This window comes from Grampus griseus, assembly GCF_964374135.1.
Source record: "Grampus griseus genome assembly, chromosome: 11".
Taxonomy (NCBI): domain Eukaryota; kingdom Metazoa; phylum Chordata; class Mammalia; order Artiodactyla; family Delphinidae; genus Grampus; species Grampus griseus.
In genome coordinates, this window is record NC_139005.1 from 57,403,302 (window position 1) to 57,415,487 (window position 12,186).

The 12,186-nt window shown below is 39.6% G+C and overlaps 1 protein-coding gene across 3 annotated transcripts in view; it reads left to right on the forward strand.

The window, feature by feature from the left end:
• The window catches only part of LGR5 (leucine rich repeat containing G protein-coupled receptor 5), a gene marked incomplete at its 5' end in the record, with an annotated part of 119,674 nt that overhangs the window by 59,928 nt on the left and 47,560 nt on the right, over positions 1 to 12,186 (forward strand). The gene's annotated exons all lie outside the window — the stretch shown is intronic.

The window sequence follows — 12,186 nt, forward strand, 5'->3', positions numbered from 1 at the left end:
ATTCCTTTCTTCCCAAGGCTAAATTTAGGGTGTTGTGGGTTTAAACACACACATCCACTTAGCAGAGCATTTTGATCATGCCTTTGTTATGTGCTGATTGTTTCCGTTAGACTCAGCTATGTTTAAGTCTGTATTCTCTTCTGGAGTATAAGATCTTCGAAATAATAATATAATTATACTGACAACAGTAATAGCTTACTCTGTGACAGGCACTGTTCAAAATGTTTTGCACACATTATCCCACTGAATCCTCTTAACAACCCCATAAAAGTAGATATTATTATTATTCTCACTTCAAAATTATAAAAAAAAAAAACAAGTACAGAGAAAACAAGGAACTTACCCAAGATAATGGAGTACATAAGTGTCAGAACTAAGATTCAAATTCACTTTCAAAGCCATACTCAGAAAGCAGAAGGAGGCTTTGGAATTGTTCTTCATTCACCTGTGCTTTTCTTTTCCCCGATAGTACCTAGTATAGTGGTCTGCACAGCTGAACACTTTAAACTCTTGTTAAACTGAGCTTCGTAATGATAGGTGTGTTCATCTGTCTGTGTCTGGGTATATGTGAGGGAATGAAAAAGAGTGAGACAGAAAGCAAGAAAGAGCTGTCTACCCAGCAGGGAGAGATTGGATATGCAGGTTATTTGTTCACTACCCTCATATATTGGCTCTGAGAAAAGTATCATCATAATTTTCAGGTGCAGAATTTCACATTACTCAACAGGAACAAAACCTTAGTTATTATTTTTACATATGCATAAATATACTTAAGCAGCATGTTTTATATAGTATTCTATTGGGTTGGCCAAAAAATTCGTCCAGGTTTTTCCATAAGCTATTATAGTAAATAAATGACCTAATAATAAATGAACTAATAGATGACCATCCATACAGCTAGAAACAGACATTTGATATCTGTTATTGTATGTGTTACATCTGTTGTTGTATCTGTTATTGTGTGTGTGTATCTTTTGTTATGACAAACTGTTCAAATGTTAAACTGTTCTGAAAGTATTCTTTTGTTCAGTTTACTCAGCTCATCTCTATGCTTTATTGTTTATCCATTCAGAAACTGGTACTGATATTCTCAATGATATTAATAAAATTCCCACCACAAAACTCAATTTTTAAAAAACACTATTAATAAAGCCAAGTCACCACTCTTCCCCTTAGCTCTAATTGCCCAATTATCATCTCCCTAGTTTAATCCATCTATGTCATAAGCTGTGTAGACAGTCATGATTCATCTCTCATCCATCACTGGTCCCGTATTTCAAAATCCTCTAAGAATCAATGAAGTCCTAGAGGTATCCCTAACGTATTTTTTAAATATATTGTAACCCTGGAGAGAGTGGCTATGTGGAGCAAATATTTAAGAAGAATTAAAGCCATCACGATTAATGGTCTTCTTCTCTTCCTCCTGACCTTCTGGAACACTTACTACCTGTGCTACATGTCTCGGTACATTCAAGTCTTGTTTGTTATTTGTTATTTTTGTTTTATGACTCTGCAAGGTGACCAGGCATGCACAGGCCAAACGCCCTGCTGGTGCAACGTGATATCACAAGGAAGAGAGAGAGCCTTTTTCCTAAAAAAAAAAAAAAAAAAAAAAAAATCTGAGTGTGGTTAGGCTGTGTGCTGCATAGAGAGGAGAACACAGTACCTAGAAGCAGAAGCAAGCCCAGGTCCTGACTCTGCCACTTACTAGGGGATAATCCACTTGACCTCGCTGGGCCTCAGGGCATGATGGTGAAAGCCGCCCTTGCCTGTTTTGAGATTCTGAGGATCAAATGAAATGATGATGAAAGAACTTTGGTAAACTATAATTTACATATTGAGTTGTGTTAGCGAAATGAAAACACTTTCAAGAGGATTCTCACTTCCTTCTTTCCTATTTCATTAGCTTGCTTTTGGAGTAATCCCAGGGATCCAGGATTTGTGAAGGAAAAACTGTTTCCAACCATGAGGTTTAACGGATATAGGCAACCAGTGCAGATAGTTTTTACCAAGTTTGAACATCCTGAGCAATAATTGCATTTCTCTCCAACAGTATCTCTCCCAGTTCTATTTCTTCAGTTCTACTAAGGACTTCATGTTGATGTTTGCTATTTGGACAAATAATAAATCCCACATTTGGTCCATCAGAGTGTGGTTCAGATGTTAGGAACTAAAAGATCGTGCCTAATGCTGACATGTACAAGTTCCTTTAAACTTAGATTGGTAGCTTGAATAAACCAGAGGGAAAAATGAATTGTTACCATTTTAAACAGTCTAAGCTAAAGGCCTTTGTTTCCCAGCACTATTTTAAAATCTTCCCAGATTCTAATGCTATTGGAATCAAATACTCGATTTAGGAAGGAAACCTGAGATGCTCTAGGGAGGTTTGTTTTTAAGTTACTATTGTTCCCTGGAACTGTTTGCTCATATTATGGTTGGCCTTAAAGAATCTCTGTATAAATAGTAGATATCTATTATTTCAGATGAAATTAGTAATGAGAAATACCACCAAACTTCCTGAAAGTACAGTCTATGCTTGTTACTTCTACTTCCTCATCATGTTGCTAAAAATAGTGAGAGCTGTCCTGCCTGTCTTTTGAGATTTTTGTCTGAAGATCAAATGAATTGATGATGAAAGAACTTTGGTAAACTCTAATTCACCTATTGGATTGTGTTAGTGAAATGAAAACACCTTCTTGCCCATAAATAATCTTCCTGACCCTTGGCCTTGTCAGAGTGCTCAGTCTCTCCTTTTCATAGAACCGGTAATTGATTATAAATGCTGCCTCTGGGCTTCCCTGGTGGCGCAGTGGTTGAGAGTCCGCCTGCCGATGCAGGGAACACGGGTTCGTACCTCGGTCCGGGAAGATCCCACATGCCGCGGAGCGGCTGGGCCCGTGAGCCATGGCCGCTGAGCCTGCGCGTCCGGAGCCTGTGCTCCGCAACGGGAGAGGCCACAACAGTGAGAGGCCCGCGTACCGCAAAAAAAAAAAAAAAAAAAAAATGCTGCCTCTTTACCTTTAAAATTTGTATTAAAATTTTTTAAAGAATTAATTTAAAATATAAGAAAAGAAAAAATGCTGCCTCTTTGAAACTTTTTTTTCTCTAGTGTTATTTTATGTTCTCTTCCAAATGTCTATTCATACAGCTGGATATAGAGATTTAGATATCTGCCCTTGTGTATGTATGTGTATCTACATATATGTGTGTATGTATATATATGTGTGTGTATCTACATATATGTGTGTATATGTGTGTGTATGTATATGTGTGTGTGCATGTGTGTGTATGTGTGTGTATATATTATATATATATATATACATATAATATATACGATTGTAATAGCGATTAGGGCACTGTTCTTAAAGGGCCCTACCTTTCTGCCTCCTCTTTTTCTCCTTAGCCTTCTTTTCTCCTCTACCCCTAACATACAGACATTCCCTAGATTGCCTCCTTTCTCACTTCTCTTCAGTTCATTCATTCAGCATGTATTTATTTAGCCAGTGGGGACATAAGAATGAATATGACTTTCTACGTTTCATTCGTTCAGTCAAGAAGTCCCCACTCCAGGGAAACTTACAATCTAGACGGGGAGACAGATGATAAGCAAGGAAACAAACACGGATGATATTTGCTGATTATGACAAGAGTGATAAAGAACACAAACATGGTTAAGTAGAGAATAAATAACAAGGGATGACAAGGAGGGAAAGTGTCTCAAAGAAGGTGACATCTGAACTGAGCTCAGGAGGATGAGGGGAGTTGGTGGTCTGCAGAGCTAGGGTAGAGCGTATCTAGTAGGAGAATAGTGTGAGCAGAGGCCCTCAGGTAGGAAAGAAAGTGATATGTTTGTGGATCTGAAAGAAGATCAGGGTGGCCAGAGCAGAGTGAGAGGGAGGGGAGGTGACAGGGGATGGGGCTGGAGAGAAAGGCAGGGGCCAAATCATGCAGGAACAATCAGGCTATGTATAGAATTCAAATAAGAGCAATGGGAAGCCGTGGAGGATTGTATGCAGCTAGTGCAATAAATAGGATTATGATTTATAAAGATTTCTCTGATTTTGTATGCAAAATAGCTTGGGGTATTACGGAAGCAGAGAGACCTGTTAGGAGGCTACAAACTCATTAGGAGACAACAACCGTTGTCTGGGAAAGAGAGTCAAGATTTGAACGACCTCTGTTATGTAGATGACCCCCAAATCCATATTTCTAGCTGAGATCTCTTTTGTCTTTGACTGCTAGACCAGTGGTTCTCAAAGTGTGGTCCCTGGACCAGCAGCATCGGCACCACACGTGAGCTTGTGAGAAACGCAAACCCCAACCCATGTGCCCCACCCCAACCTAATGAATCAGAAACCCTGAACTCAGGACACTGCCTTTAACAAGCTCTCCTGGTGATTCTGATGCATGATGAAGTTTAAGGACTGCTACTCTAGGCCAGTTGTTCTCGAATTTTAGTGACATCAGAATCACCTACAGTGCTTGTGAAACCGCACATTGCTGGACCCTGCCACAGAGTTTCTTCAGCAGGTTGAAGGTGGAAGGGGAGGATGTTAAGAATTTGCACTTATAACAAATTCTCTGATGATACCAATACTGCAAATCTAGGGACCACACTTTGAGAATCCTCCACTACCCAAGTGACACCTCCACCTACCCCACCAATACTTTAAAACTCAGCAAGTGCAGAACCAGATCCATTCATGAACACACAAACCATCCTCCACAACAAGATTTTACTCCTGCCTTTGCTTCTCACCATCAGCATTCTTATTATCCAAACTTATGGTCACTGTGTCTGTCACTGCCTTTGCATCTGTCATTCTTTCTCACCTCCTGTATCAGCCAGTTTCCAAGTCTTAAAGCTCATAATTCCGCATTGTCTTTCCCATTTGTTCACTCTATTTCATCACCACCTAGTTCAGGTTCTTACTGTCTCCTCTGGATAACTGTTCAAATTTGTTGACTAATCACCTCTCCTGATTCTCCCAATAATTAACAATTGAATCATTGTCTCCAGGGATGGAGACCATGAAGGTCTCTAGGTGATCTTATCAGTATGAAACTGTGAGGACTGCTTCAGAGTTTCCCACCTTGCAGAGGCATTAGAATCACCCAGAGAATTTTTAAAACTACTAATTACCACGGCCCATTTCCAGAGATTCTGATTTAATGGGTCTCAGTAGAGACCCAGACATCATTCTTTTAAAGCTCTACTGGGGGCTGGGACCCACTGGGATATATGGAAGCTTTACAGCAGAGGAAGAGAGTCAGGCACTCATCGTTGACTGGACCTAGGGACTGAAAGGAAGTCTGAAGGTGCAAGATGACTCTGAGTAAGGTTATAACATTAGGTGCTAGGAGACAGGTGAGGCACTGTCAATAGAAACAGGGCATTCAAGGGGAATAACTGATAATTTGGAGGCAAGAGGATGTCTGGTTCTGGGTTTACTAAGCGCAAGGTGCCAGCAGGACATCCAAATGGGAATGTCACTAACAAAGTTGGAATGTGAGTCTGCAGTGTGATGATTCTGTTCTAGAGAGAATGATTGGAAAGTTGTTTACAAAGAGGTGATTGCGGAAGGTGCCAGAGCAGATGAGGACTTTGAGAGAGGGTAGAGGCTCTGTTTCCCAGTATGGGTCTCTATCCATATTAAACTCACCTGGGCTGCTAATTAAAATGCAGATTCCTGAGTCATTTCCCCCAGAAACTCTAAGTCACTAAACCTGAGTTGGGGCCTGCCTGGGGATCTGAATTTTTGATGACTCCTAAGACAATGGCAATGCACACTAAACTTTGAGTGCCACTAGATAAAAGGAAGAAAGACAGGTGTGAGGACAGAAACTTGAAGAACATCTATGTTTGGAGGATGAGCATTAAAAGAGGGGTGAACACAGAGAAAGACAAATATCATATAGTATCACTTATATGTGGAACCTTAAAAAAACGATACAAATGAACTTATATACAAAACAGAAATAGACTCACAGACAAGAAAACAAACTTATGGTTACCACAGGGGAAAGTGGGGAGAGGGATAAATTAGGAGTTTGGGATTAACAGATACACATTACTATATATAAAATAGATAACCAATAAGGACCTACTGTATAGCACAGGGAACTATATTCAATATTTTGTAATAACCTATAAGGGAAAAGAACCTGAAAAGAATGTATATATGATATATATGCATGTATACGTATAACTGAATCACTTTGCTGTACATCTGAAACTAACACAATATTGTAAATCAACTATACTCAAAAAAAAAAAAAAATGAGGGGCTAGAAAGAAGAGAGGGAAACAACCAGCCATAGTCATGAGAGCAGAAAGATTGTACAGGATCCGGAAGGCAATGGGAGGACTTTGAATAAGAGGCAGGGAGCAGGGCTTCCCTGATGGCACAGTGGTTAAGGATCCACCTGCCAATGCAGGGGACACAGGTTCAAGCCCTGGTCCGGGAAGATCCCACATGCCACGGAGCAACTAAGCCCTGCACCGCAACTACTGAGCCTACGCTCTAGGACCCGCAAGCCACACTACTGAGCCCACGTGCCACAACTACTGAAGTCTGCGCACCTAGAGCCTGCGCACCGCAACGAAGAGTAGCCCCCGCTCGCTGCAACTAGAGAAAGCCCACGTGCAGCAACAAAGACCCAATGCAGCCAAAAATATAAATAAATAAATAAATAAAAATAAAAAGTAGATTGTAAAATAATATTTTAAAAAAAAAGAGGCAGTGAACAACGGTTTTCCTATGGCCAGTACCTCAAGTGATGCAGTCACTTGCATCCTTGGGTTTTTCCTGTTTCAGATTGGTTGCTCCTGATCAACCCAAGCTCCAGACCAACCTACTTTTGACCAAAGTTATGTTTAAAACCTCAAATATTGGAGCCCAAATGCTATGGTTGAACCAAATTCTCTTGTGTAAACTTTTCTACGTAAGCATGAGCAAATAGGCCCAGTTTCCTTGTAAAAGGGGAATGAATAATCATGTCACTTGTTTAATGTGATTTTTAAAATCACTAGATAACACAATGTATATAAAGTACTTTACATTGCGCCTAGAACTTGTAAGTTGTTTTACAAAAAGTACATACTATTTTTGTGACCCAAAGGACTGTACGTGGCATATTGAAAGTGCTCAAATAAATTGCTGAGTTTAAATTTGATGCATAATGAAGAAGGAATATTCTTCAGCTGTTTCTGATCTGTTTATGTAGTGGCTAGCCAGCGATCTTGCAATAGTTAGGCCAGACCTGAAGTAACTCTAGCACTATGGCCAACTGTCTTTGGAAACAAGATCAAATGATCCATCAGTACATATTAATTCAGCTCCCTGCTCTAGGCAGGCAATAAGATTCTTGACCTTAGGAGCCTATAATCAAATCAAGTAGACTACATATAAAATGGTAGAAAATGAACCTTTATAGACAGCATTGTATAGAATATAACCTATAGGAAAGTTGACTGTGGACTGAGGTAATTAGGAATACTTCACAAAGGAGTTGAAAATTGAACTTCATTAGTCTGTGGTTAAAGAAACCATAGGGCCGTATAACCACTAAAGGATCTCCCTGTTGACCTGAAGAGTTCACTTATTCAGGCCAGTGGTCTTAGCCCTTAAACATTGAAATCTGATGTTTTTGATCTTATGTAATAAGGAAAACAAAATGGACAGTTCATAAAGACACAGTTTAAGAGGAATGATTTGGGGCTGGACCTGACCAATTAGATATGCTTAACTTATTGGGGGAGAAAGGGTTTTTTTAAATCTCAATTTCTTGCGTATTAAGAAAGACACTTTTTTCTACCCTGAGAAGATCCGTGGTTTGTCATAATCCTTGTATTCAAGCCTGCTGAATAGGCTTCAGCAAACCTTACCAAAGATGAATGTCAGAGGGTTAATGCAAAGTACCTGGGCCCTTCCAACTAGCACAGGCATCTTATGAAAGCAAACCTAACCACGGTGAACTTAGTCGGTTACAGTGATGATGCATTACTGCCAGTGGAGGCAAGATTAAGAGATTACATCAGACTACGAGTTTCATCCTATTTGTGTCTAACACTTCACTGACCCAGACTCTTGGCTCCTGTATGCAGGAATCCAGAGCCCAGCTTTAGTCAATCGAATTGAATTATGAATAGTCAATCTGAATGGACTAGTGTATTTGCTCGCATCACTTTGTCTTTTGAAAGTCACTAATTACAATATTAGTATGGTTTATGCTAACTTTATTTTAGGAGAATTTTTCTTCAAGTGGGAACATTTTGACATTTCAGAAATTTTATGTTTAAGTGATAGTTTAACTGCAATTATTCAGGTAATTAAAAATCAGAAGAGTAAAAAGAAATTCAGAAATAGGAACAGAGCCACTGAAGTTAATATTGGAAACCACGAGACAGAAAATAGTACCAGAAAACTGGAAACAGGCAGATCTTAAGAATGGGAAAAGGGGAAAAACTACTACCGTTAAGCCTGACGTTAGCCCTTACCAAATTTCTGATACAAATTAATTTAGCATGTATAGAATGTGTGCCCTCTAGATCTCATGTACTTTGTAAGAGTTGGAAAATAAAGCAGTAATTACTAGGAGCCAGCATGAAATTGCTAAGTAGTCTGAAATGTCTTCTTTTAAATCATAGGGGCTGTCATATTCAAGTTCATTTTGCTCTGATTATTTAAGTAGCACCACTGTTAGATAGCTTCCGTGCTCCATAAGGAAGGACTAGATTACACTTACACGAAATCAGGAAAGAGATGATGTTTTTCATTTTACATAAAGCTTTTCTGAACTTTGGTGTCTGTATCTTCAAAATATGGGCATAATAACCTCTGATCTACCTCCTGATATAAAGTATGAGAAAGTGATTTTAAAATGTTGGTGACGTGTAATGAAGAAATCTTAATAAACAAGAAGAAAAAGATGGGTGGAGGGAGGATAAGGGAGAAAAGAATGAAGGTAAGGAGGAAATCCATGTGTGACAAAAATAATTGTAGGGCAGAAAAAGACTTTAGTGGAAGAACCCTATCATTTTTTAAAAGTAAGTGAAATAAGGGAATTCCCTGGCAGTCCAGTGGTTAGGACTCAGCACCTTCACTGTGGTGGCCCGGGGTTCAATCCCTGGTTGGGGAACTAAGATCCCGCAAGCTGCACAGCGTGGCCAAAAATAATAATAATAAGTGAAATAAGGTCCAGAGAAGTTAAATGACTTGTGTGAAGTCTTGCAGCAAGTTAATAGTGAGAAAAAAGTAAGCCAAAAAGGGAAAGAAAAAAAAAAACTGAGTGTTAAAAGACAAATGGATATGGGAACATATGTATATGTATAACTGATTCACTTTGTTACAAAGCAGAAACTAACACACCATTGTAAAGCAATTATACCCCAATAAAGACAAATGGGTTCTTGGAAGACATGACCTGGAAAGCCTATTAAAACTCACCAGGCCCTTTCACTTACCTCTGAAAATACTACTCAGTCAAGGGGACCGATGTTGGACCGTGGTTCCCCGCACAGTCATCTTCCCGAGGGTCCCAATCAGAGAACAGGGTCAAGTACCTCTTCCACTCTCAGTGCTCATCCCATTTTGTTCACTCACCTCTCTCCCTCCAGACCAATGTCCAGAGAGGAGAAATCAGGGCCCACACTTGAGTGCTTTGCTCTCATCCCACCATTTTACAAAACAAAGCTACCAAAAACAAACAAAAAAACCCTTGGATTCCTTTAGAGATTCAAATTACTGTAGAGATTCAAAGAAACATACATTCTCAAAAATATTTTAGTTGGTCGTGACAACAGCCAAACCTCTGCTTATTTGATTTATCTGAAGAGGAATGTGTCTACTGTAACTTACTGATTTTTTTTTTTTTTTTTTACTTTTTATGGCAGTTAAGTCAGCAAAACTAACAATGATAGGACGATTTGAGTCTTCTATATGGAGAGGTATCTTTAAGGATAAAAAAATTTTATGTGATATAAAAAGATATAAAAGTTTTTCCTATTAAGTTGTATCTTATTATAGAAATGAAGATGATGAAAGAGACATTTCTGTGAAATAATTTTAGAAACAGAGAGAAAAACAAAACCTTCCAGCCAAATGGTGTGTGGGTCTCAAGGGTTGGAACGTAGTTGCCCAGAGATTTGTTAGTTCAAATCTTCACAGGAAAGATTTGTGTGCAGTTCTCACTATTTGTGTACTCATTTATATAGAAGTCTTTTTTTCCCTATAGTTTATACGTATTTAATTTTTTAACTGCTAAAACCATCCCACGTGGTAAAGAAATGAGGGGAAGGATGCAATGATTTCCTTAAATTGTGCTTTTGGACAATGAGATATATCTTCCACCAGCACAACGAATAACTAATAGCCCGTCATAAATTCCTTTGTTTTAAGACAAATTCCCCTGATAACACAGGTCAGTGGTTATACAGATTAGTTCTGAATATAGTCTGCAGCTCTCAAAGTCCTTGCGCAGAAAAGAAAAACAATTCATGTGAAGTGAGCTATGATTCAGGAAATGTAACAGAAAGGTATTTACCCTAACAATAATTTAAACTAATAAAATAAATAAATAGAACGTTTTTACTTTCTCCTTTTCATTTCCAAAGTCAGTGACCCAGAAACCATCAAGCTACTCGATCACATAGCAGCAGTAAGAGTCGATAAGCCCCCATTTTCAGGCTAGGTTTTAGAAATCAAAAAATGTACTGTTGAAATCATGACTATGAACAGGATAGTTAAGGACATTTTGGCTGAAATAACAGTTCCTGGTCAGTTTAGTCTGATCAGTTAAGCCACCTGTGATCATCAACCAAGTCTGAGTCTGTCTTAATTCAATAAGCAACTCTTTTGTAGCACGGTCCTATGCAAACCATGTCCTTCAGTTTACGTATAGTACTTTGGATAACTAATCAAATGCATGTAGGTTATATAGAATATAACCATAAATATGAAATGTTGGCTACCTACGTTTCACCTTGACACAAATGGTTTGCCAGGTGGGATTTTTCTTTCTTCTCCACCGTATTCCACCACTTACCTCCTCCACCACAGCTGTGTTACACGAGCAGCTCCTGTTTGAACTGCTCTAGTCGCCTCCTGTGCTTCCACTTTTGCCCCCAAAGTCTATTCCCCCTTTAAAAGGGTCCTGTCATGGACTTCCCTGGTGGCACAGTGCTTAAGAATCCGCCTGCCAACTCAGGGGACACAGGTTTGAGCCCTGGTCCAGGAAGATCCCACATGCCGCGGAGCAATGAAGCTTGTGCACCACAACTACTCAGCCCGCACGCCACAACTACTGAAGCCCGTGCGCCTAGAGCCCGTGCTCCACAAGAGAAGCCACCACAATGAGAAGCCCGCGCACCACAACGAAGAGTAGCCCCTGCTCACCGCAACTAAAGAAAGCCCACGCACAGCAATGAAGACCCAACGCAGCCAAAAATAAATAAATGAATAGATAAATAAATAAATTTATTTAAAAAAAAGAAAAGGGTCCTGTCAGAAGGACCCTTTTAAAACACAGAACTGATCACATCACTCCCCTGCTCAAAGTCCCTACTGTGGCCTCCAGAGCCCTGTGTGGAGTGACTCTGGACACTGCTCCAACCTCACCTGCTGTCACTCTCCCCTTGGTCATTCCACTCCAGCCATGCTGGTCTTCTTGCAGTTTCTGGACCACGCCAGGCACACTCCCTCCTCAGGCCTTTTGTACCACTGTTCCTTTCACATAGGTCCCTGCATGGCTCAGTCCTCTGCTCAAATGCCCTCTCAGCAGAGGGGTTTCCCCGACCATCAACCGTCGTACCTGTAAATAATAGCCCATTGCCCTCACAATCACCACCCATGGCTCCCTCTCTATTCCCTTGCCTACTTTTTGTATAAAAAAAATTTTTAAAGGAGAGTTTTATTTTTTTAATTTAATATTGGAGTATAGCTGATTTACAATGTTGTGTTAGTTTCAGGTGTATAGCAAAATGATTCAGTTATACATATACGTATATCCATTCTTTTTCAGATTCTTTTCCCCTATAGGTTATTACAGAATATTGAGTAGAGTTCCCTGTGCTATATAGTAGATCCGTGTTGGTTATCTATTTCATATATAGTAGTGTGTATGTGTTAATCCCAAATTCCTCATTTATCCCTCCCCCCCACCTTTCCCTTTTGGTAACCATAAGTT